Source organism: Capra hircus, chromosome 4 (assembly GCF_001704415.2).
Source record: "Capra hircus breed San Clemente chromosome 4, ASM170441v1, whole genome shotgun sequence".
NCBI lineage: Eukaryota > Metazoa > Chordata > Mammalia > Artiodactyla > Bovidae > Capra > Capra hircus.
Window position 1 is genome coordinate 21,636,971 of NC_030811.1, and position 26,890 is coordinate 21,663,860.

A 26,890-nucleotide genomic window follows, 5' to 3' on the forward strand; every position below is an offset into this window, starting at 1 on the left:
TTGTGGTTGTTTTCTTCTAGTGGAAAAGAAACTTGTCTTAGAAAGACATTCTGGTTTCAGGAAAGAAGGGTATTAGGCCTTTGTAACTGAGGGAATTTCTGAGACGTTCAAAGGAAAAGGAAAGAGAAGAGATGACAATGAATAAGAGAATCAGGGTTGAACACATCAAATTTCCAAGGCCTTTGGAGACGCCTTGCCACTCCTCCATCATAATTAGAAAACACTGACATTCAGAGCTGATTTAAATGCTTCCATCAGTCTAAAAAAGAAGTGTTGCCTGATTTTACTCTGTAACCATGCTTGGTAATTAGAAACATAAGGCCCTGTTCTGGGTGTTTTCTCGGGAACCTACCCTCCCCAGCTTGGTGTCACTACCCATTGGCTACAGGACCTTTATCTTTTCTCACCATCTCTCTTAGGAGCTCCTACCCAGGTCACAGGAAGAGTGTGAGGTTGCCATGGGCATTCCTGAAAAACCTGGAGACCTCCGGCGCCACTTCAGACTCTAAAATACACGGAAGAAACTCATTTTGCCTGCCTGTTTCCTTACTGAAGCTCTATAAATCTGTATTGCATTTGGAAGGCAGCAGTTCAAGTATGGCAAGATAAGCATTCAAACCAGAAGATTAAAAAGAAGGATCGTTGCAATGACCAGCATGAAATAACATCCTTATTTGTTTCTGAAAACAAGAAAGCCATTTCAACAGTGTCTTCTAGAGTACCTCACACTCTTGCTGAGAAATCTGTGTTTTGCAAAATGTGGATCAGAATATGATCTAAGCAGCAGCAGCAGCAGCAGTTTTTTACTTCTGACAAAATTCACAAAGAAAATGGAAAAATACTTGTAATCAAGGGCTTCAACTCAACAGTCACCTAGCTTGTCAAATTAAAACATGTGGCAACCACCTGCCTAGCGTCTTGAAACAACGATAACTTCTTGTTTTTCTACCTGACCTGTAATCTCTTCGGAACACATTTGCATTTTCCAAATTTTCACACTTAAACAATGCTGTCCACACCATGTATAAAGATGACTAAGCAACTCTGTATTAAGTAACCAAAGCAAGTCCTGCCAGTTTCAGAATAATTAAGTTTCTGCAGTCTAATATAAACAGTTCCAAGAACTACATGCGGCCTACCAAAAGTATATATTACAAGTAGTCAACACTGAGGCCAGCTGGCAGACAGATCAACCTATTAAAGTAGAATTGTTCAGAATTCAGAGTATTATTTTTCTTTCCTCCCATTATTTTTTCTGCATCCAACTTTGTTGCTTTGGGAATGTTTTCAAGTATACAAAGCAAGAAAGTGTTGTGGAATTGCACCTCCTGTTAATGAATGAGCATTTCTCTTGAGATTCTTTAGAACTCACAAGTAAATCCCATTTCAATCCTGTCTACACAGACCGTAACAGTAAAAGAGAGAAAGTGAATCCACTTTGTCCCCACTCAGCTAAAGTGTTGGTATTTTGCTTGACCATCAGAAAAGTAAATGGTGACCACCAGACAAGTGAATGAGCACACAAAGCCACGTGCCCAAAAGACAACTGAAACAGCTTTCTGACTGTAGATCTTTGTACTGTCTCTACCAGGGAGCTTGCTGTGTCAAAAATTACTACAAACAAGCCTAATGTCACAGGTTTAATCCTACCAGGAATGAGTTAACTATTTGAGAGGAAAAAAAAGTCCTAAACTGTTGGCATGTGCTTTGACATTAATCTTGGCCAGCTACACTGCAGATGTGGTCTGACAATTTTCAGTTGAGAGAACATAGAGATGATTAGACCAACCCATCCCACCATGACCTTCAGGAGAGAGTATGCCCAAATGAATGGGAGTGTGTCATCACACAAAAGGCTTCTCTGTATTCAACTGAATTTTAAGTCCTAATGTCTTCTTCACTGTGTTTAAATTCATGTATATTCAAGAGATGCTGAAACTGAAGCTCCAACACTTTGGCCATCTGATGTGAAGAGCCAACTCATTGGAAAAGACCCTGATGCTGGGAAAGCTTGAGGGCAGGAGGAGAATGGGATGACAGAGGAGATTATTGGATGGCTTGAATCTGGGTAAACTCTGGGAGATAGTGAAGAAGAGGGAAGCCTGGTGTGCTGCAGTGCATGGGGTCGCAAAGAGTCAGACACGACTGAGCGACTGAACAACAACAACAACAACAACAACAACATACTCAAGACTGGTAAAGGCTCTACACCCGTCATCACAATCAAAACTTCGAAAACAACATTCAAGAAATATTATGAATTACCATTTGCTACCTTGCTGGGTGTGGCAAATAGGTTGTGAATGCAACTACTCTGCTCTCACTGTGCTTATGGTCTGATGGTGGAGACAGGCAATAAATCAATGAAATATAAACTGGGATGGGGTAAGGAAAGGAAAATATAAGCTGCTATGAGAGAGAACTACAGGTATGACTCATGGTTTTCTTTGTATTTTTTTTTTGCTTTTTAATATTTTTTTTGCAAACTTTTTATTTTGTATTGGGAAATAGCCAATTAGCAATGTTATGATAGTTTCAGGTAAGCAGTGAAGGGACTCAACCATACATATATATGTATCCATTCTCCCCCAAACTCCCCTCCTATCCAAGCTGCTACTTAACATTGAGCAGAGTTCTAACTCAAGGTTTCCTTTGGGGTATAATAAGATTTAAGAAGTAATAGCTTTCTCAAAAAAGAATAATGTTAATACACTACAGACAAGCAGTGACAAAGGGAACATAAACGTGTAAGACTGAGGTTTGTATTTATTAAATATATATCAACATCTAGATTGTGCCAGGCACTTGCTCAACAACACTAGGTGTTGATTAATTGAACTTGTCTCTACTTTTCTGTCCTAAAAAAGTGAGTGAAGAGTAAAGCAGCTAGTCAGATATGAAGGATGGTGAACTATTCTCATCCTTTCTCTCCAACTTCAGATCCTATATAAGTAATGTAAAAATAATGACCTATCAAATATGGTCTGCCAGAACTGGAACAGACATAGGGAATCCACTTAAGATATAAATTTCACATGGCTAGAGTGGAGGGCATCTTTCTAGAAACCACCCAACTCAGTGACCTTCCAACAACAAAAGCATATTTCTCACTCGCCACTGGGCAGAAATTTGTTGATTCAAATGTAGCTGGTCCACTTTGTTTTTTCAAATTTTGGTTCATGATTCCAAGAAATGAACAACCCATAATAAATTTACTCCAGTGGCAGAACATCTCATGACCAGCTTTTCTACTTTGAATACCACAAGCAGACCTTTAATTTGTTGACACACAGCCCCTGGACATTCATGAAAACAAGATGTTCTCTTGCTGCTTTTTAAGTTAAACAGATTTAAGTCAGGGTCTCAGCTGAATTTCAAAAACAGATGTTCCATAGCAAAAGGGCTGAACTGACCCCAGCAATGAGAGGCTGTTTCACTTGAACTTGAATATTCTTTTGTTAGGAGGACAAGCGATCAAACCCTGGGACTGAAGACAGGAGCAACCCAAGGTTTACTACTGTCTGCGTTCAATGGCTGCCCTGGGGGTCTGGGAAGACTATGTATCCAGGAGTCTTGGTTTGGGGAATAAGCTGATGCCTGGGAGGTTTAGGTGCCTGGGTTTTGAAGGGGTTAGTGAGGAGGGGTGGTCTTTCCCCCAGCTCCCCGCCCCCCCGCCAAAGCTACCATCCTGTTCCCCTGTGCATCTCAGAGCCCTGCGTGGAATGACTCTACTGTACCCACCGCCTCTCCTGACCCCACAGTCAGGCCGCTTCCTTAGTCCTGCGACAAGCCAGCTCGTATTTTGCCTCTGGGCCTTTGTCCCTGTTTGCTCCCTTCTGTAACCTGCAGCGCCCTCCATTCCTTCTGCAAATCCTGTCTGTTTTTCTAGAGTGTAGCTCAGTCTTCTCTTTACTCCAGAAGCAGCCGGCCTTTCAACTCTGCAGCATTGTTGGCACTGTTCTTTTCGATGGTCAATACCATACAGCTTTGTTATTCAAATGTGTTATAACCTCTCTTTCTCTGGAGCAAATGTGAAGCTGCTCAATGTCAGGGCCTGCCTCTCCTTTGCTATCCCCTCGCAGTGCGGGGTGTTTAGCTCTGCCGTTATAGATACACGAGAATGGTTGCTGAACTGAACTTAATGAAAAACTTCTGGCCTGAAAAATCCAAGTTCCAAAAATTCCACACCTCTGGCCATCAGTACCCTTTGCGCTTTCCGGGCACCTTATAGAACTGTACTTGCTGGCTTCCTCGTGGGCATCTGGGGCCAAGTGACTACTTCTGGCCAGTGAGTTGTGAGCAGAAGTATCCCGTCACTTCTGGGGCAGACCATTTCTTTGTTGATATGAGATCCTTCAGAGTACTTTCTCTCTCTGCCCTGGGTCCCCAAGTAAGGATGGCAATGATGTGGACCAGAGACCCCTGCCTATCCAGGGTTACAGAGAAAGCATGAGGGGGCAACCTTTGTGTTGAAGTCACTAAGATTTTGAGTGGTCCCCAACCCCAGCATAACCTAGCTTGCCATGACTGACATAGCCATGGTTAAGTTAGTCCATGACAAAAATGATCTTGTGATATGAGGCACTGCTGCATGAAGGTATTTATTCAACTTACTGATTTTCTGTTTCTGTTCTATGGCTTCTAACATAGAAATAGGAATGGGTAAGCTAATCAGGTAGGGCTTCAGGGAATAGAAATGGCTCATTGGCCCCATCTGCCTACTCCAGTGAGTCATAAAACTGCTGCTAACTGCAGGAGTGCTCACGTGTTGTGTGTTCATTCGCTAACACCAGGAATGACAAATTCGAATGCTTTTAAGGACCCAAAAGGTAAATACTTGGAGAGTGGTGGCCTGTGGGGAAATGGAGAAATCATGCATCCCTAAAAAAATTCAAAATCAAAATTTCAAGAAAACCATGCTGGGCAAAGGAAGCCCACTTGCAGGTCAGTGGACCTCAGGTTGCTTGTTAGTAATCCCTAATTTATACAATCATTCCTTAATGGCTCTCATGCATCAGGCTAGGCACTATGAGGAGTTAAAGGGTAAACTTATGTGAATTTATCTCTTAGCCTACATTCTAGATGGAGAAGTTTATTTATTTAGTCAATGGTTATATAGCATGTGCTATGTACCCAGTACAGTTCTAAGAATTTTATAAGTATCAGTTTAAATCTTTATAACAATCTTTATTGAGTCCATTTTACAGATGGAAAGACTAAGGCTCAGAGAAGATGTGTCATTTGCCCAAGGTCACAGTTCAGTTCAGTTCAGTTCATTTCAGGCACTCAGTCATGTCCAACTCTTTGCAACCCCATGAACTGCAGCACGCCAGGCCTCCCTGTCCATCACCAACTCCCGGAGTTTACCCAAACTCATGTCCATTGAGTCGGTGATGCCATCCAGCCATCTCATCCTCTGTCGTCCCCTTCTCCTCCTGCCCCCAATCCCTCCCAGCATCAGGGTCTTTTCCAATGAGTCAACTCTTCGCATGAGGTGGCCAAAGTACTGGAGTCTCAGCTTTAGCATCATTCCTTCCAAAGAAATCCCAGGGCTGATCTCCTTCAGAATGGACTGGTTGGATCTCCTTTCAGTCTAAGAGACTCTCAAGAGTCTTCTCCAACACCACAGTTCAAAAGCATCAATTCTTCAACGCTCAGCTTTCTTCACAGTCCAGCTTTCACATCCATACATGACCACAGGAAAAACCATAGCTTTGACTAGATGGACCTCTGTTGGCAAAGTAATGTCTCTGCTTTTGAATATGCTATCTAGGTTGGTCATAACTTTCCTTCCAAGGAGTAAGTGTCTTTTAATTTCATGGCTGCAATCACCATCTGCAGTGATTTTGGAGTCCAAAAATGGTCACAGAGTTAGCAAATATTAGAGCCAGGATTTACATCCAGGCAGTCTAGCCCTCAGAGTCTGTGCTTTGTGAGACTATGCTGCTTCTCACAAGATGTAATGCAAAGTAGCTTATGGCAAGAACCTCACTGATGAAAAGACCATGTAATTGCCTAAAGGATCCGTACTCGGCTACAAACAACCCTGTCTAGAATTTGTTTCCTGTTGGAAGGAGTTGGCTTGCTTGATGTTAGGGGGAGTCCATATTTGATGTTTATCAATGAAATGAAAATGAATCTTGTTGATGTTCATTTGGGCTTTGGCAAACTGATTTATTATTTCATTTAAGTGGAGTTCACTTTAGAAAATAAGCTGAATTCATCCTAAAGTCTTTAAAAAATAAAAACACACTTTGACTATTTCTTTTCGCTTTTTCATTTAATTAATTTCAGACAGGAAGCAAAATCATCTAAGATTATCTGTTAGTATCTGTCTTAAGACAGAGTCAGATTTTGTGGGACCTGAAAATTATTTGGGAGTCCTTTAAGAAAGTGAATACAATGTTAAACGTAAAAACTTAGGCAGGGGTGTGACAGACATCTGTTCAAAGGACGGGCTCTGTGGCTTAAGCACACCACTGGTTTCACAGTGAATCACTCTGGGTCTGTCACCTTTGATTCTTTGAGCATTCCAATAAAAAGTGACAAACCCTTACTTTGCTCTTAATTTTCAATTATTTTGATACTACAGTTATGTCTCCCCCTAAAAAATTCTTCTTGAAAACAGAATTTAGGAAACAAATAAGGCAGGGGACAATTAAGCATCATTCTTCAAAGCAATTTTCAGAAAAGTAGAATTAGAGATATAGCCAGTGCCCTGCAGTGTTTTGCCTGTAAACCACATAATTAAGAATGATAGGTAAACGAGACAGCGGAGGTATATAAAGTATTATGACTCTTTGTTAAGATAAGGCCAATAAAAAATAAATAAAAGAACCAGAAATCACAATTTATGTCAATGAGTATATTATTAGAGTCACTAGATTTCCCACTGCCTTCAATAAAAAAAAGTCCATTTTATAGGAAGAATGAAGGAACACTAGACTTGTTAACGTAGCCCAGACCTAATATAGCACTGGCTAGAGAAGCTCCAGTTCAGTATATAGCTGTAGAGTGAATACATTAATGAGTGACTGAATATGTATGTTTGAAGAGCAAGAAAAGGACAGATGGTGCTAATAGTGGTCACAAGCCTCCCCCACCAACCCTGACGCATAACTGCACCTTTTAGTTCTAATCCATTAGCCAGAAAGCTGGGGGAGGCAGTAGATATGTCCCCAGAGTCCCTCATGGTAACAAATGTCTTTATGTTTATACATCTTGAGAGTCTGTGATGGAATCAGATTCACAGTCATGGGTATAATATACTTATGGGAGGAATCTTTTGAAGAACTTGAAGAAAATGCTTTTAGAAGAGCGCCTTCCTTCAGGCCTGACATGTGTTTGTATTCACTCCCTCTCTGCATTCTCTGAATATGATAAACACACTTCTCTCCAAACTCAGGATGCCCCGTTCCACGGTATGTCGTTCTTGGTCATTAAATAACAGGACTTGATATTAATGTTGGCTGTCTCCATCCCTCTTTAACAAAGTGTTTTCAGCCAAAGATATTAAACTAGTCAACCTCTCTTTTCCCCTGTCAGAGAAACAGCCAGCCTCCTGAAATCACAGCTCATTTATACCACATTGGCGTGAATATTCAGACTCCATTTGTCTCCAGCTCTTAAAGACTGGTGTGAGAGTGAATGATAGACATTTTGTTTTGAATTAGCAAAAAGGAGGAGAAAAAAAAACCACCCAAGTAATAAGTTTGGCCTTAAAATATCTGTTTCAGGGAATGCAGCTCTGCTTTTTCCTCCAGTAAAAGTTGATTTTAAAAAAATCTAGATTTAATTTGGCATTAAGTTGGACCTGATACAGAAAATAGTAGGAAGGAAAATGTCTTAGTCTTCCCCCTGCCTCAGATTGAGCCTTTAAACCCTGCTGGAGGACTGTTCCATGGACTAGTGCAAGATGTTTGCAGCTTTGTTTTGTTGAACATCCCAAAGCAAACTTGGGAAGTAGTTGAGTCTGTGTCCTTGAACTGTACAAATCCTGTCACAGTTGGAACCTCAGACTTCTGATAGTTTTGTTTGAAAGCTAAATAGCAGGATCATTCTTTTTTTTTTTCCTCTTTATGGCATACTCACTCATGTTTTTTGGAACAGAAGTCTGGAAAGGAGTTCTAGGCAAGAACTCCTGGCACCATTGTTTGTTTTTCTCGCTGCTATCTGTGCCTTGATCTTGGTTTGCCCACCCTGACAAAACCTCTATCCATCAACAGCCATGCTGGATGGAGGTGCCTCCTAAGGCCAGGTGCAATTTCCTGGCCAAGGAAACACCATCACTTGGCAAAGGCTACAAAATCTGCACATGGTGATGCTGGAATGTCCTGTTACCTTCCTTATCATTAAAGTTTCAAGAACTGGGAAGACCTGAGAACCCATGCTCCTTGAGTCCTCTTGATTTCTAAGCAAACTTGGGTGTTGTTCTGCAGCCACTACCAGAAATCTGTAGAAAAGACTTTTAGTGCAAAAGTGATCCCTTCAGATTGTGCTGTAACAAGTACAGACACACTTGAACTAAACAGGAGGCTGAATATTGTGTCAAGAGTGTCCAGAGAGGCTTGTTCTGCAAAACTCAAGAGAAGATAAAAGAAAAAAACCCCCTCTCTTTCCATACCATCTGGAGCTTCAACTGACTCTAAAAATACTGGCCCATAGTGGTTATAAAGACTCCCATTTATGTTGTTCTAAAACAAGGCAAAGCCTGCTAGGTGCTTACAACTCAAAGCACTTCTTATACATGCTCATAGGAAAAGTATCTTTCTCTTCATATCCTATAGCTGAATGAAATGAATAAAATGCAGTCTGGGGGCACCTCTGTTGGCCACTGGCCACCATTCATCTGGAATACCCAACCTAGGCCACTCAAGGATTGCAAAGCTGTTTTCTCTTGACTTCAAAATTTCTCCCTGCTCATTTTACACAAATAGCAATTTATGTAAAATCCACTGACACAGGTGCCATTAGCACTTTAGGTCACTGAGTGAAAAAGGGCATCTTTGTCCTGGCAACTTGAAGAATACCAAGAGGAAAGTATGGAAGTGGAGGGTACTTGAAGAAATCTGATATCTCAAAGTTCAGGAAATGGAACAGGGTATGTAGAGAAGGAGGAAATTTACAAACCTCTGACAGGCTCTCCTGCTAATAATCAGACAATCCAAAGAAAGATCCTGGGTTTCTGCTAGAGAAAGAGAACCAGTGGAGAAAGGGGAGGGGGGTGAGCTCGGAGAAGCAAGGAAAAGAAATGACGCTTTAGAAAATAACAGAGAAATGAATGAATAGTTTCCTTCCTTTTGTTTGTATCACACTAAGCAGGAAAAAAGTGGGAAATCCAGGGCTGGGGTGAAGGTGGCCCAATTAGAAATCACTTTTGATGGTGAGACCCAGAGAGGAGAAGCTTGCTATGGCCACCATGATGTAGGGCCTGGTCCGTTCATACTTCATTAGCCCCCATTCTGTCCTGCGTGTGAAACATGAAAACATCACCAAAACCTCCTTGAAGGCATAGGAAGTGTGAGGAGACCAATGGACTACGGAAGGGGTTCAGGGCAAAGGAGGTACATTCCCCTTAACTGAGTCCTTTACTGACTATCTGGACAAGACGATGTTCCATGGCAGAGGCATCCCAGCCACCTGACCTTCTGTCTCTTTGGACACAGAGGAGTCTAATCGTGGACCTCCCCTACTGTCCAGTCTGATCAGCTCTGATTGTGATGGAGAAAACGGTCCTAAAGGGAAGTGCTGATGTATGATAGCCTCGGGCAAGCAGCTGGGGAGTCAAACACATGCTCGTGGGTGGAGTTGGCTAGAGAGGAGCAAGCTCGGGTAGAGAAAGCTCCCCAGGAATGGTTTGGGGCAAAGCCCTAAAGGAGAGGACAGAAGAAGGTATAAAATAGGACCAAAGGAATAAGTGAAGAGAGAAGTAGATAGACATCCACAGTTGCTAACATGCATGTTCTTACATTAGAAATGCCATTTAGATTTCTTCCTCCTGTTATTCATCAGGAAAACTTTCTACATGCAATTTCTAGTGGCGTCGTTAAACCGCTGCTCCTCCCTCTGCACTCTTTCTGGGTGGCCTCATAATTCCTATGTGTAGGTTATGATTATGAAAATTTCTATCTCTAGTTATTACCTGGGCTTCAGACGTGCATAGCCCTTGTATTCTAGACACACACCCTTGGGTGTTGCACAGGCCCTTAAACTCAGCAAGTCTCAGTCTAACTCACTGTCCTTCCCTCTTGGCTCCCAAAAGAGTGTGCTCAGTATCTGGAGCAGGTCCATGTTATTTACTCTTTGAGGAGTGAGGTAAGTCTCCCGCCATCAGTAATCATATTATATATATATATATTATTATAATTATATATATTATAATAATATATATATATATATTCAGTCTCTCTCTCCAGCCTTGACTTATTTCCACTTTTTGGAAGTCAGGAGACAGGCAGCAAGTAAGGAGAAAGCACCACTAATAATCATTATTCGGAGGTAGTCTTATAGCAAATTACAGGTTCAGAGACTTCTACCTTACCTCTCCATTCACTTATTCATTTAATAAGTACTATTGAATGCTCACTATTTACAAAACCTCCTCTAGTGCTATGAAAGATGTAAAAGGCACACTTTTCAGCTTCAAAAATTATGTAATGAAACAGGGAAGTGAGAGATGTATACAAAGGACTGCAACATACTGTAGGAAAACCAAATATTCTAAGAGTGATATAAATGCTAAGGTAGTTCAGGAGAGGAGACTCAGACAGCTGTCCATATGCGACAAACTAAAAATCAGCATATGGGGGAAAAAGGATGGATATTAGAGACTGAGTTGTGTTCCCACAAATTCATATGTTGAAATCTTAGCTCCGAGTAACTTAGAAAATAAACAGATTTGGAGATCTGGTCATTAAAGAGGTAATTAAGTTAAGACGAAATCTTTAGAGCATGCATTAGTCCGATATGACTGTAGCCCTTCTAAGAAGAGGAAACGTTAGACACAGAGAGGGCACTCCAAACACGTGCTGGCAGTGGGATGCTAGTGAAGACACAGGAAAAGAGGGCCATCTGCAAGTCAAGGAGAGAGGCCTTCGAAGAAAACGAACCTGTGACCCCCTTCACCTTGAGCTTCCATGCTTCGTAACTGTGAGAAGATAAATCTCTGCTATGTAAGCCACCTGGTTGCGGTAATTTGCTCTGGCAGCCACAGAAAACCACTTCTCCCTACTAGTGCCAGCCTTGGAAAGAGTGTGAATGAGTGAGGCTTCCTTTAGCTTCTCCATCCTCTACCTTCTGAAAGTCCCTCTTGCTGCTCCCCAGGTAGACTGTGTACTGGTAGAAGTTCTTCCGGGTGAGGAGGATTTGCTGAGAGTGAAGAGTGCTTCCTTCTGAAATCATTGTTTGTTCAAAGGTGAGCTCCTTTACCCTGAAGACTGCCTCATCATCTCTCTATTCCCTCAAGTCAGCAACATTCTTGGGAAGTGAGAACTTCATTATTGATTGGGGACTGTTTTGCTTAATATACTACAGATGCAGGAAAAAAATGTAAAATAAAGCAAAAAAAAAAAATCAGATTCCAAAACAGGAAAACAATTCTTTCAAACTTGATAGATTACTTGGTAAATAAACTATGAAGGGCATAGCAGAACCCTTGGTTTCTCACAATGCATCTTTAGCTGCGAGAATTTAGACCATCAGGCAGAAAGTCTATGTAATTGTTAAGATCAGAGCCCTCCCCACCAACAAAACCACATAAACTCTACTCACGGGTAAGCAGTCAAACGTCTGCTCGTGAACCTCTGGTTGATTACCAATCCCTATGAATCTGGCTGGATGATCTTCAAGCTTTTCAATGATTACCTGGCATAAATGGATGGAAACAGTGGAGTGAATTTTAGTTAATGTAGAACTATTCCAAATATTTAAGATACAATTTCTTTCTCAGGTACTGATGTTGGTTAGGACCGTGAAAGGGAAATAAAGCACAGATATAAATAGATATTGCATTTGCAATCGATAGTTGTATTTGCATTTTAAAGAAAATTAATACAATTATTACAGAGTCAGTCCCTAAATTCTTCTAAATAGTGGAGGTGAGAGATGGTTTGTACAAAGCAGGGAGCACTACCAATGCCAACAATCAAAGACCAAAGGGATTAGAATATAGTCAGGGACACTGCCTTTTCTAAGTTCACCTTCAAAACCTTCTAAACCTCAGACTCTCAAAGTCTTTTTAGACCCTTTGCTTTGCCCAAAGTCTTCTGCTATTGATGGTTAGGAACTTGGTTAATGGGTAAAAGAGGAGGCTCCAGAAGATTACAAATAATGATAGAATGCACCAGTAGATAATCTAGAGGTAACTCTCTTGTACTTGAAACACAGCAACAAATATTAAATATTAGACCAAAGAAATAATGAACTGCAACAGCCAATCACATTGCATCCCTAACCTGCCCCAACATGATGCACCAAGGATGCTATGCATATGAGTGTGGCAAGTGCAGCTCTGGGTTTTAACATTTGCCTTTTTTGGTAGAATAATGGGGCCCACATGGACCTTAAGGACACACGTTGCTTTCTGCCACCCCATTCTCTGTTTTTTTGCACTGGAAGAAATTAGAAGTTCTTGGAGTTTAGGGACTGGCTTGGAATCACACTGCTGGGAATCAATCTTAGATCCCTAGATTCTCATTTCAGATTTCAAAGGTAAAATGCAAAGCAAACAAAAACCTGCCTAGCATGGTATCAGTGGTCTGTATCCATCTCAGGAAGGCTGGTTTGCAAACTAAGGATGGGGAACCCTGAGGGGCTTGTAAATTGTTTGGCAGGGCCAGGTGTTATTTCTTATTCCATTTCTTTATTCCTGAGAGTCACTCAGGCTACCTTCAGCTCCCCTCCCTCAACCTCTATGTCTCCTCCTATTTGTCCAAAATGCACACTTCAACTGTTGTATTGTTGTACATCTACAGTACCCTGCTCAGTATTCTGGAGATGTGGGCATTGATCTTAAGGAGCCTGATATCTAGCTGGAGTGATAGAAGATATAATTATCCTTCTAGGTTACAATGCCAGAAAGTGGTAACAGCTCCAAATCCCATTTAAATTCCTTTACTTCTGCTGTGGGCCTCATATTGGAGGACTTTCTTATAAAACTGCAGAAAAGGGGGACAAGAAAATCTGTGAGACATCTGCTAGCTGGAGAAGTTGCTCAAGCCCGGCTTACAGTCTAGTTCCCTGCAGTTCCTAGACTTCTGCCAGCACGCAGCAGGACATCCAGAAATTTTGTTGAGTGAGTGAGCAAAACCAAGAGTTAGAGAGGGGTGACGGACTCCTCAAAACTGTAGGCCAGATTTTGCGTGTTACCTTTCATTCACTTCTGAAATAGTCTCTGCTCCCTTTTTCCCTCCCCCTCAGATTAAGAACCACTGCCTAAATGCTTAGGATAGCACTAGTACATGTGCGTTAAGTGCGTTAAGTTGCTTCAGTCATGTCCAACGCCTTGCAATCCCATGGACTGTGGCCCTCCAGGCTCTTCTGTCCATGGGATATTCCAGGCAAGAATACTGAAGCGGGTTGCCATGCCCTCTTCCAGGGGACCTTCCCTACCCAGGGATCGAACCTGCGGCTCTTATGTCTCTGGCATTGGCAGTGGGGTTCTTTACCGTTAGTGCCAGCCCTGGCATAGCACGAGAGGATAGAGTTTAGATGAGAACAAATCCCATGAGTAAATTTAAAAACAAATAAGGATTGAGTACCTAGTCCCCATGCTGCCACATCCAGACCTACTGCGTCTATTCCCTGGCCTTTCTTTCATCATCTCTAGAATGCAGGGAAGGCATGATCCCTGACCCTCCTAACTTCAGGGCAGCTTCAAGGGCCTAAGAGTTAGCTGATGGTCTTGACCTTGGCTGTACACCACAATCACTCAAGGAGCTCTGAAAAAATGACCCAACCCAGGGACCCTCCTTTGATCAACCTAATGAGGATACGGGGGGTTAGGCCCCAGGCATATGTGTTTCTCAACTGTCCTCAGTGAGTCTAAAGTGCTGGCAGGTTGCAAGTCACTGAGATAAAGACGCAGACTTCTTTTCCAAATCACTGAGCCCTGTGCACATGTACAGTACAGGTGGGAGAGATTCCCCTCCAGGTCCTGCTCTTCTCTATGTGCCAGGAACATATCTGAGATTTACCAGTGAACAAACAGCCCATGAACCTGGCTTCATGGCACTTATGGTAGACTGTCCCCCTAGAATCAAGGTTCTCAGACTGGCTGCGTATCAAAATCTTCTGGGAGAGCTTTTTCAAGAAAATATAACATGGGAAATTCCAGAGAAGTGTCCAGAAATCTGTGCATTACAAGAAGCTCCTTACATTCAGATGCTGATGCGCATTATAGTAGCCACTCCACATGTTGCTCTTGCTGTTGTTTAATTGCTAAATCATGTCTGACTCTTGGCTACCCTGTGGACTGTAGCCCTCCAGGGTTTCCCAGGCAAGAATACTGGAATGGGTTGCTATTTCCTTCGCCAGGGATCTTCCCCACCCAGGCATTGAACCCAGGTATCCTGCAGTGGCAGGTGGATTCTATACCACTGAGCTAGCGGGGAATTCCACCCCTTCCACACAGGCCTCTCATTCTTGACCCTCAGGCTTCATCGAAGGAACAGGAGACTAGAGGAAATCAGGGAGTTACTTGCCTAATGGATGAATCAAGAGATTTAAACTTGGAGGGAAAAAAGTCCTCAGTACCTTCCCCCAAACCCTCTGGCAGGGTCAGTACTTATTTGCCTAGTTTCCCTTTCCCAGGTCCCAATTCCCTCAGTATTTTTATTTTTAAAATTGGGAATGAATAAAGAAAAATATAAAGAAATTGGGGATCTGGGGAAATGTTTCTTTTTTGGTTTGTAGAGTCTATGTATATGTTAATGAACCATCTTGTTAGTGAGACAAAGATAGAAAGGCTTTTGAGAAACCATAAGGTGAATAGTGCAGTGACTAAACACAGAGTTTGTCTTCACATATTTATTTTCAGATTGAGGACGGAAGGGCCAGAAAGTCAATGAAGCTCTCACTTCCTGTTTCAAGACCATTTTCTACTGTCCGCTACCTTGCAACTTCAGATGCTTGCCTGGGTGAACCATTATTCACTGGATCCCTTTAAGCTTTTCATTCGGTGCCCAGCATGTAGAGATGGACTGACTTGGCTCAGCTGCTGAAATTCTCTGTAGGCAAAGCTAAGTCTAGACCGGACATGGTAAGGAAAGGAATGACCCAAGATGAAGGAAGAGGGGCCAGAGGAGCGAGCTGGACGGCGTGAGGCACATGAGCCCCGCTGCCTCGGTCCAGTCGCCTTCCCAGCCAGTGGCAAATGGCCAGGTGCTATTTTTTGCTCCTTTGATTGAACTGTCTGCTCAGGCATGTGGGGAAACTGGGGTTTTATATGAAAGCATTCACTATGGGAGAATCAAGGTGTAATAAAAAGAAAGGAGGAATTTCTCTCCCTTCAATCAGCTTTCTAGTCTTCTAAGGGGAGTGATTTTCTTAAAAGCCTCAGGAAACCTCTAGGTAAAGCCACTCAGTAGCATGAGGAGCAGGACCTAGCACCTTCCTAGGTTACACAAATGGAAAAATATTGACAGTACATACTTGCAAAAAGTGGTTATGCTTCTCCTTTAAAATTCCTGTCACAAGTGTTCACAGAAAGATGCCATTTTCCAAAAGGATACCAAGGGGTCGGATAAAGGAGAGTATCTCAAATGATAACTTATTATAACAAGGGTTTATCAAAAAGGTTCAGTTAGAGATCCTTTATAAAAAAGAATAACTTCATGGAGTCAACAGGAAGAACTGGGTTTTCATTAATTTTTATATTGCCTTGTGGAGTTGAGTTAGGATTCTTTGATTTCAATATTAATATTTATATTAAGAAATCCCCCATGACACTATTGTAATATGCTCTGCTCTCCTCGTGAAGATTCTGATAACTACTGTGTGTTAAGGGTTTTTAGTGCCAGGCCCTGTGCTAAGCTCCTTTCATATATCTCATTTATCATTATAACGACCTAATGAGATACACGTTCTTAACGTAGGAGAAGCCCTGAGAAATTTGTTGTGTTTAACACATTGGCCTAAATTCACCCAGCTAGTAAGTAATGAAGCCAGTATTCAAATCTGGGGGCAGACTCAGCCTGACAGGTATAGGAGACAGATACACGCCCACATTCATTTACAGATTGAGTGAGTTCTCTAAGCCAGGACAGGACACACAGTGAGGAGCAAGGACTCTGCTCTCATGGAAGGTATATTCTGGTGGAGTAGATAGCACACATATTTCCAATAGTGAGCAAATAAAAGAGCCTAATGTGATAGAGAGCCACTGAATGCTGGATGGTGAGAGATGGTCTCTCTGAGGAGGAAATACCTAGGCTGAAAACATATTTCTAGCTTAAGGAGTCACTCATGTGAAGAGTGTTTCTGGAAGAGCCTTTGAGAATCCTGGTGGGAGGTAGAGGGTTTTATGAGGTGACTGTGTGTTCTGTGATCATGAAACTCTTCCAAGTTGTTCAGTCCATACGGGATTCAGGCTTATCTGTCCATTAGCAGAATGTTTGGGAACGCATGTAAGAATTAAAGATTTTAAAATTTAAAAAATAAAAAATAAAATTAAAAAAAAAAACAAACAATGCTGAAAGATGTGCTGAACAAAAAGGGACTTACCAAAAAAAAAAAAAAAAAAGAAAAGAAAAGATCGTCAGAGCACCACCTTTGCCAGAAAGCATGAGGATGGCAGAGGTGCTGGTCATCTGTCTCCAGCCATCGGGTGCATGCCAGGGATGCAATTGGTTACCTAAGCATCCAATGCCCAGGACAATAGACACCCCCCTGCACTCCTGTTAACTCGGTAAACTTGAAGAGAGCTGTCTTCTGTGCATTTCCATGAGCTCCTTTCAGTCTTGTGCATTGGAGAATAAGGCAGAATATTTCTTAATAAAAAAAAGAATGAAACACTACAGGATATAATCCTTGGAATGGGAAAGGAATGGTAAGAAGCTATTTCAGACTTAGTTGGCAGGAAGTCACATAATTTGTGGGAATGGAAATTAAAATAAAATATTTAAAAATAGATCTATGGGTTTTACTCAAAATGCGCCAGTAACAATAAAACATTAATAATTGTCTCTTGTGAATTTTCTCTGTTTTACATTTATAGTTGAATATGGGACCGAGGAGTATTTTGGAAGAGAAGAAATATGTGATCTCAGGGAATTTGGGTCACTTAAGTAAATACTAATGAGTGAGTTGACCTTGACCAAGTTATTTAAGTACTCTTGGCCCCTCAATTCTTTCATCTGTAACATGAAGCATTTGGAATAGATTTTTAAAGATCTCTCCAATTCAGAGGGTTTTCATATAATTCTATGGTTTTTTAAGGAAAAAAATATATAATGTGTATGTCTCAGTATCTATGAATGACCTTGTTATGGCTGGGAATAAAACAAGTTCTATCAAGTTCAGCATCGAAGGGGGTTCCCAGAGAAAAGAATTGCTTTTCAGGGACCACCTACACCACCCCTTCTCCATTATTTTTAAAAGATAAATGTATCTTACAGTTCTTGGAGAATCTATTGAACACCTACTATGTGCAAGGTACTTGATATTTGTTATCTAATTAACCTTCAAAAGAAAACCGAAAATAGTTGTTTTAGTATCTTATTTCAAAGTAAGGACACAGATTTAGATTCATTGTCGCATAGTTAACATGTATCAGAGTTGAAATTGCATCCCAGACTTGTTCAACTTCAAAGCTCTTTCTAGGACTGAACACTTGGAGTGGAAAGGACAAGAGTCAATAAGAGAATAGGAAACAATGTTTCTGAAAAGCACAGCAGAGTTTTCTGCAGTATTATGGCACTGAGTAGGAAAAACTCCAAAGTACAAGAAGGAAGAACTACTTTGGAGTTGATATATCTATTTCTTAATTGTGGTGGAAGTTACACAACTGTCTGTATTTGTCAAAACTTATAGAAGTGTGCACTAAAAGGAGTACATTTTTACCATATATTAATTATACTTTGATTAAAAAATGCAAGCACGAAAAAAAAAGAGGAAAAGGTCTTGGGATATAGTCTCAGACCTTTGGAGAGTTCATCTGTGGAGAAGGGGCAAACTCGAAGTCAATGGAATCATAGGAAATGGCAGGTGAATTTCAGATTCAACTAAAGGGAATCTCTCCAATTCTATCAAACCACAAGAAGATAAAGTAACTTAGTCTGGAGGAAAGTAACATCACCTAGTACCTCAACTCGATACACATATGGAAGAAAGGAAAAGAAAATCTTGACTTTTATTTAATATCATATACACCCCCTCCTCCAATTCCAGATTCATTATAGATCTAAATGTGAAAACTTACACATTAAAGCTCTAAGAAAAGAGAAGATATCTCAATGATCTTGGGATAGGCAAAGATTTTGTAAATAGGGTATATAAATTATTAACCATAAAAGAATAAAATTGATAAACTGTACTGCATCAAAATTAAGAACCATAAAGAGAGTGAAAGGCAAACCACAGATTTAGAAAATGTACGTTAGCAAAACTTACATCTGACAAAGGATTTGTATTTAAATATTCAAAGAATTCCCACAAGTCAATAAAAAATATGACTCTATGAAAAGTAAGTAAAGACTCTAATAGGTACTTCACAAAAAGAGGATATTAAAATGGCAATAAACGTATGAAAAGTGCTCAATTTCATTAATCATTAGAAAATTCTAATTCAAATTATACACTATTAGAATAGCTACAATTGCAAAGACTGACAATTCAAAGTTTTGACGAGCAATTGTAACTCTCATGCACTGCTGTGGGAATGTCAATTAGAATAGTCACTGAGGTAAAATATTTGGCAGTATCTGCTAAAGCTGAATATTGGTCTAACTGGTGACCCAGAAAGCTTGCTCCTATGCATACAGATGACAAAGATCCATGTGTATATTCATCAGCACACATGAACTAGAACGCTCATGCCAGCACTACTCAAAACATCCTCAAAGTGGAAATCACCTCAGTGTCTATCAAGAGTAACACGGATAAACTGCAGTTGGCAAACAACAAAATACAATGTTGCAAATTAGAATAATATAATTATCACTCACATAATGAATTTCAGAAACATAATTTTAAATAAGAGATTAGACACCCCCCTCCCCCAAATTCTATAGGATTACATTACTATGCTGCTAAGCTGCTAAGTCACTTCAGTCATGTCTGACTCTGTGCGACCCCAAGGACGGCAGCCCACCAGGCTCCCCCGTCCCTGGGATTCTCCAGGCAAGAACACTGGAGTGGGTTGCCATGTCCTTCTCCAATGCATGAAAGTGAAAAGTGAAAGTGAAGTTGCTCAGTCGTGTCCGACTCTCAGCAACCCCATGGACTGCAGCCTACTAGGCTCCTCCATCCATGGGATTTTCCAGGCAAGAGTACTGGAGTGGGGTGCCATTGCCTTCTCCGAAACACAAACAAAACTGTCACTAGGTGTCAGAAGTCAAAATGATGGTTATCCTGGGGCAGTGGGGGAGGGGAGGAGGCATGACTGTGGAAGGGGGCACGAGGAGGGTTCTGGGGTGCTAAGTAATGTTCTGTTACTTGATCTGGGTGCTGACTACATCACTTTGCTCATTCTGTGAAAATTAACCATGCTGTTTAGTTACGATTTGTGTGTTTTTCTGTATGCTACACATCAATAAAAAGATTATTTTAATAACATGTGAATAGAAAAAGATGAAGCCTCAATCTGGAAAGAGGACAACTAAAGGGAATTTATGAGCTCAACATATATAAAATTATGAAAATTTAATATTCCCAGTCATATATTACTATATATTAGAGTAGGAAAATAAAATAATAGAAAGACAAACAATGAGAAAAAACAAAAACGTAATATAAATGAATGCACTCTGTAGGGGGAAAATCGCAGTCGGGAAGGCTGGGATCAATTTGGCCAGTTATTTCTAAATTAAAAGTCAACACTGGATTATTTACCAATGACTTAGTGAACTTTCCACATATATATTTTGGCTTACTATATCTTAGAAGGGAAATATTGAATGTTTTTGCAAGTGGCCCATACCAAAGCAATTCAAATACAGGGACTACTTATCATCTTAAGATGCTGTAAAACCTCGCAGTGCATTCAGGCCCTTGCTCACTAACCACAGTGCCTCCTCTTCACTTTCCACCGCTGCTCTTCCCAAATCTCCAGTGCCTTGCTGCTGCTGCTAAGTCCCTTCAATCGTGTCCAACTCTGTGCGACCCCATAGACGGCAGCCCACCAGGCTCCCCCATCCCTGGGATTCTCCAGGCAAGAACACTGGAGTGGGTTGCCATTTCCTTCTCCAATGCATGAAAGTGAAGAGTGAAAGTGAAGTCACTCAGTCGTGTCTGACTCTCTGCAACCCCATGGACTGCAGCCTACCAGGCTCCTCTGTCCATGGGATTTTCCAGGCAAGAGTACTGGAGTGGGTGCCACTGCCTTCTCTGTCTCCAGTGCCCTACGTGTACCTTAAGTTCTTGCGCAAAGTTTCCTCTTCGGTTGTTTTCAACTGTTTGTTTCCATTTAAGTTTTTGCCTGTGTATCTTGAGTAACACTTGCCTATAGTATGCTTGTATTTCAGTGTAAATTTTTATGCCTGTGGGAGAATCTCTTGATTTTTATAGGATGCATTTTTCATATTCTTATGAGATTATGCATATGGATATACAGAGATATTTGTATAAACTAGTAGATAAGAGGGACAACATGTATCAACAAAATACTATGTTAGGAATTTAGCTACCAAGCAGACTAAATAAAGCAAGAGAGTAAGGAAATTGCTCTTATAATTCAAGAAAAAGTCAATTAAGCAATGAAAGTAAAAATTGTCTTGGCACCCTGCAACAAACGTTTCACTGGATTGCTAACAAAGCTTTACAGTATTCAGTTGGGTTGGAAATGTCTTTCCCTTAAAAGCAGCATGGGATTGTGAAAGAAGACAGGCTGTGAGGTCGTAAGAGAGATATATGAGCTTAGGCATCAGTTACTTATTTTTGCTAGTGGTGAAGAAATTTGCCTGCCAATGCAGGAGATATAAGAGATGTGGGTTCAATCCCTGGGTTGGGAAGATCCACTGGAAAAGGGCATGGCAGCCACCCACTCCAGTATCCTTGCCTGGAGAATTCCATGGATGGAGGAGCTTGGTGGGCTATAGTCTATAGGGTTGCAGAGAGTTGGACACGACTTAAGCAACTTAGCATACATGCACAGCAGAGTCTATTTTAAAATGAGGATAATAATAACTGCTTTGAAGGGCTTTTACTCATCTGTGCCTATGTAGTATTTTGCTAGTGTTGCTATGGAGGCATTGCCACAGTGGGCTGTCATCTTATGAACATGGGCTTCTTTTATTTTTTTTACAATTAAAAAATTGGAGTATAATTGCCTTACAGTGTTGTGTTAGTTTCCTCTGTGCAACAATGTAAATCAGCTATATGTATACATATATCCCCCTTCTCTTGAGCCTCCCTCCCACCTAGCTCTCATCCCACCCCTCTACTACTACTACTACTAAGTCACTTCAGTCGTGTCTGACTCTGTGCGACCCCATAGACGGCAGCCCACCAGACTCCCCCGTCCCTGGGATTCTCCAGGCAAGAACATTGGAGTGGGTTGCCATTTCCCCCTCCAATGCATGAAAGTGAAAAGTGAAAGGGAAGTCGCTCAGTCGTGTCCGACTAGTAGCGACCCCATGGACTGCAGCCTGCCAGGCTCCTCTGTCCATGGGATTTTCCAGGCAAGAGTACTGGAGTGGAGTGCCATCGCCTTCTCTGTCCCACCCCTCTAGGTCATCACAAAACATCAAGCTCAGCACCCTTTGCTATACAACTGCTTCCCACTTGCTATTAATTTGTTTTACAGATGATAGTGTATATATGAGCATGAGCATCTTGATGGCAAGGAATGGTCTTACTCATAATTCTATCCCAAGCATTTAGTAAATTCCATGACATATAATACTCTGTAAAAGTTCACTGGTGAGTGAATGAGATGACATATAAAGTGTCCATTACTGAATCTAGAATGCTATAGGCTCCCAATGAATATCACCCCTTTCTTTTCCTCCTCCTTTTGTTATTCTCTATCTGGAAAGAAGAATGAATCAACCCTTAGCTTATTTTTATTAGATGGCCAGGACTAGCCAAGGTAGCCAAGGAAGTTTTTCTGAATTCCCCTTCAAACTTCATGGGAAGCCAAAGACACAGCTTATATTTTTGTTCACAGAGGAGCCAATTTTGTACAAGTATGAAGATGAAAAAAATTCTTATTTGAACAGAACAAGATCACATAATGGTACAAAAGAAGGGCTTTGCTATCGTAAAATGGTTCCTACTTGCTGCAGCCTTTTCTCTTTTTTTCTTGGACAATTTTTGAATAGGAATAATCCATGATGTTATTTGCATTGGCCAAGATTTTTCAATTGTTAATAGAAGAATAAGGGTGAATTTTTAGAGGCAAGATGATTTCTGATCAGAGAAGCCTTAAGAATGTGTCCATGGCAGGGTGAGGGTTATATGTTTATTTTTAAGCTTTATGAAAAGTTCTCTACTTGTCTGAAGCAAGCAGGAAAGCGAAAGTAACTTATGGTATTATGAAATTTCTGAGCTTCTCATGGGAAAGCAGCTGACGTCAGTGTTTGATAAGCTTCCTGTGGCTACAAACATATGAGACATTAATTCCTAAGAAAAATTCAGTCTTTCTCTTTATAGAATCATGGTGTGCTTGCACCTGGCATTTTGTTTAACTGCCTCCCATCAGGAAAAACCTAATGTGATATTTTTAGAAGTCCAAAGATTGTGGAGAGGCAATGGCAATTGTTTTCGTCACCATCATCATCATAAATATCAGCATCACCCCCACCATTATTATCATTATCAACAAGCACTGGTGTTTGTTTATATTATTTGTAAGGCACTCTTAAATACTGGGGCTCTCATGTGTAATATTAAATGGTACACTTAATTTTTACATATATGAAAATCTCCAAAGCGTACAGTCTTCACGGCACTCATCTGCCTATGTGGTTACGTATGGCTTCTTTATTTTTCAATTGAGTATATTTTATTTATCAGATATTACTTTATTTTAAAATAAGTTTTATTAAGATATAGTTCACACACCACACAATTCATGTCAGAGAATTTATCTGTTTAAGTGTGTAAATCAATAGTTTTAGTACATTCAGATTTGTGCAGCTATCACCACAATCTTAGCCATCTCCCCACTCACCATAATATCCCCTATATCTTCCAGCCCTAAGCAACCACTAAGCTATATTTTGTTTCTGTAAAGTTCTCTGTTGTGAACATTTCATATGAATAGAACCATATAATATATGGTCTTTCGTGACTGAGTTATTTCACTTGGCACAATGTTTTCAAGGTTCATCCATATAGTAGCATGTATCAGCATTTCATTCTTTTTTATGGTCAAATAATATTCCATTGTATGGATACATCACAATTTATTTATCCATTTTGTTTGTTGATGGATGTTTTGTTATTTGCTTCTTTTGCCTGTTGTGAATAATGTTGGCATAAACATTTGTATACAAGTTTTTGCACAGACATGTGTTTTTATTTCTCTTGGGCATATACCTGAGAGTGGAATTGCAGGGTCATATGGTAATTCTATGTTTAATTGTTTGAGGGACTACAGGACATTTTCCCAAAGTGGCTGCACCATTTGATATTCCTACCAGCAGGGCTCTGTTTTTCCATCATCCTTGCTATGCAAGGTGAATAACTTGTAAATATTTGCTGTGCAGTAAACTTCAGGCATATAGAATAGTTTGATAATTGTAAGTTTAGTTACAATTCATTAAATCAAACCCATTAGTTTCAATAGACTCAGTTTATTAACAATCTCAGTACTCAGGAATTTTGGATATTCACAAAGAAGCAGTGTCCTAGTTCAGTTCCTTCAGGTTGAGACTACAGGTAATCAAAGCAACTGGATAATTTATTCAATTCAGTCAGCTCAGTGGAAAATTTGAGCACACTTTATTGATTTTGTGAATCAATATTCTTGTTTCTATTACATAATATGTACTTTGTTTAAAGTATTCTTAAAACATTTACTAGTGTTAGCTTTTACTACTGATTAAAATTCAAGGACGTGTATTATATATTTTTTGTATGGCTGGTTGCTCAAGATGAGCAAAGCCACAAAGCAAAATAACACCGAAAGTGGAATGAACCTGTTCCTCTTCTCTACGTTGTAATCAACTAGCACTGCCCACCTTTCTCCTCCACTCCAGGGCTTTATGCCAAGACCTGATTCAGAGCCTTAAGCACAAAAGTCTGACTGGGAATGTGAACAGTGGTAGGACTGAGGGCTTAGAACCTAGAATCACTTTGTCCTACCCATGTAACAAAGACAAAAGCATCAATGTGTATAGTCTTGAAAAAAAAATTTGCTGGTTGATGTCATTCCTCAGCATTTAAAAATGTCAGTCTCTGCATAATGTATTTGCACATTTAACTCAAAGAGTAGACAGCGAAGACGGCAACCCTATGGATGAGACAGAGGGGCCTTTGCACTAGAAGACTGGTATAACATCACGCTCACTCTGTCCCTGTTTATCATCACCCCCCAGTTATCAGTCTGTGATTGTCTTGGAAACTATGGAAATCAGCAAACACAGCAAAATAACAATGCACAGGGGACCAGTTTGTGCACAGGGCCCTGGGAAGGGCCAGTGGAATTCTTCTGATCACTTGCCTTTTGACTTTTTCCCATAGACCTTGTTTTTGCACTGAAATGTCTGGAATGCTTGGTAGGGATGAAGTGGTTGGTCACAAGGCAATTATGTTTCTATCATCAATGGGATCAGTCATTTGTGGACTGATTTCCAAGTGACTAGTGGTATCATCAATGGACTAAGAATACAAATGAAAGCAATTTTATAGTAAACAGAGCTTTCATATTCCTTTTCCCAAATGATTTTCATGTCAACCCTGGATATCAGTAAGATAAATATTATTGGAAACATTTTATAAACAGGACCTAGAGAGTCCTGGAGAAGTTAAATGGTTTGTCCAAGGCTTCTCAGCTAGTGGTGAGTAGATATGGGTCTCCAGATCTTTTCTCTTTGTAGAACACTACTCTGACTCTAGTTGGTTACTTAACAACCAAGTTCACTCAGCAGGAACTGGTTGTTTTTTAAGACAAATCAATCACTATATTTGTTTTTAGAGGACAGATAAATCCATTTATTTGACTCCCAACTGGTATCATGGGATAAAAATCTTCAAAACAACAATCCTGAGAACTGATTCTTTGTTACCCTTACAATTTGCACTGTCTTTGCAGTAATGACATGGTGTGGGGAGTGCTACAGCCGATAAATCCTTCAAGCAATCATCTTAACCTCAAAGCACCTGAACATCAAAATAGATCTGTCAAGGTATGGAGGCCCATCAGAGGTTTTCCACACGAATTCTCAATCACAGCATCATTACCCATGAAGAGTCATCAGAAATCTGAGGTTACATGTGATTTACTCTTTCTTAAACCACTAGGAAAGAGTCAAGGTTATTTCTGTAAACCTGACTCTCACTCAGTTGCATTCTCGGAATCTTTCTTGGGTGGAAGAAAAGGCCTTCTTATGTGTGTTCCTGAGAGTGAGACTTCGCTGTGAATATCATTCCTCACGCATGACACAGGGAGAAAAATATTTTGAGATCTGCTCATCTTCTATTCCTATATCATGACACAAAACATCAGCCCAGTTTGAGATTCTATTTCTAGTTATGAAATGGAAACTGCTAAGGATGAGGCAGAGACAGACTGACAAAATCTCTGCCCTCACTGAGCTAATTCCCTAGTGAGAAAAGTAAAAAATATTAAACTATTTTTCACTTTTTTGTAATTTTTTTGGCTTGAGTTCTTGGAAAAAAAAATTGTGATTAGGAACCCTTACATATGATCTACTTTCTTAATGTCATCTTCACTTCTATATCCCCAGCACTTTGTGGAGTTCTGAGCAGACATTAGTTTCTCAGTAAATATGTGCGATGTCTCTAGATGTTCTGACTTTTCTATTTCTAAATCTTGACTTATTATCCAGGGTCATTTTTTTCTGGGACCAGATTCAAACTGGATACAAATAGGGCAATCAGAATCTCACTGAAGCCTGTTACTAATGATTTTATTGGCAATTATATTAGATGGTTGATGGTTGTGTGGACAATACCTCAGCTTCAATCTTTTATAGCCACAAACTTAAACCCACGCTGATCTCTTAAAAACAACAACAACTGTGTGTGATTAAACAAATGGAGCATGGAGTGAAGATACAGATGGATCAACAAAATCCATTTTCACATTAATACAATATTTCAAATTTAACATTCTATAGTAAATTTATCTCTAAAGAACAGCATTTTTTAAACAGCAGTGTCTTTACTCATATGCCAACAAAGATACCAACAGAAGCCTCATCAGGGACAGCATTTATAGCTGAGTTCCTTGAATTAAATGAAAGAGACAAATTAGTTCAATAAAATCTTTTGGGCAACTGCCACCACCAAATAATTTCATACTGGGCAGCTCTCTGTCTTTTGAAATGGCAATTCTGGCATTACGAAGGCACATAAAGACTGAATAGAGCTGACATGTATGTAAAACGTACCTTGCAGCTTTATAAGAAAATGCACTTTTCAGAGACAACAGTTCTTACACGTTTGGAACAAAAAATAAGATTGTGAGAAATCACTGCTAAAGAATGAAAAACAAATGATTGAATAATTTAGAACAACTAAGCTTGCATACAAATGCCATCCTAGAACT

At 40.3% G+C, this 26,890-nt stretch overlaps 1 protein-coding gene across 10 annotated transcripts in view; it reads right to left on the reverse strand.

The window, feature by feature from the left end:
* CALD1 (caldesmon 1) overlaps positions 1 to 26,890 on the reverse strand; it is a 232,720-nt gene that overhangs the window by 118,497 nt on the left and 87,333 nt on the right. For 9 of the 10 annotated variants that reach the window (XR_001917943.1, XM_018046901.1, XM_018046903.1 and 6 more), the window contains one exon: positions 11,770 to 11,862. The exons of the other annotated variant lie outside the window; for it this stretch is intronic. The gene's annotated coding sequence lies outside the window, so the exon portion shown is untranslated. The remainder of the gene's footprint in view (positions 1 to 11,769; positions 11,863 to 26,890) is intronic. 10 annotated transcript variants of the gene reach the window in all.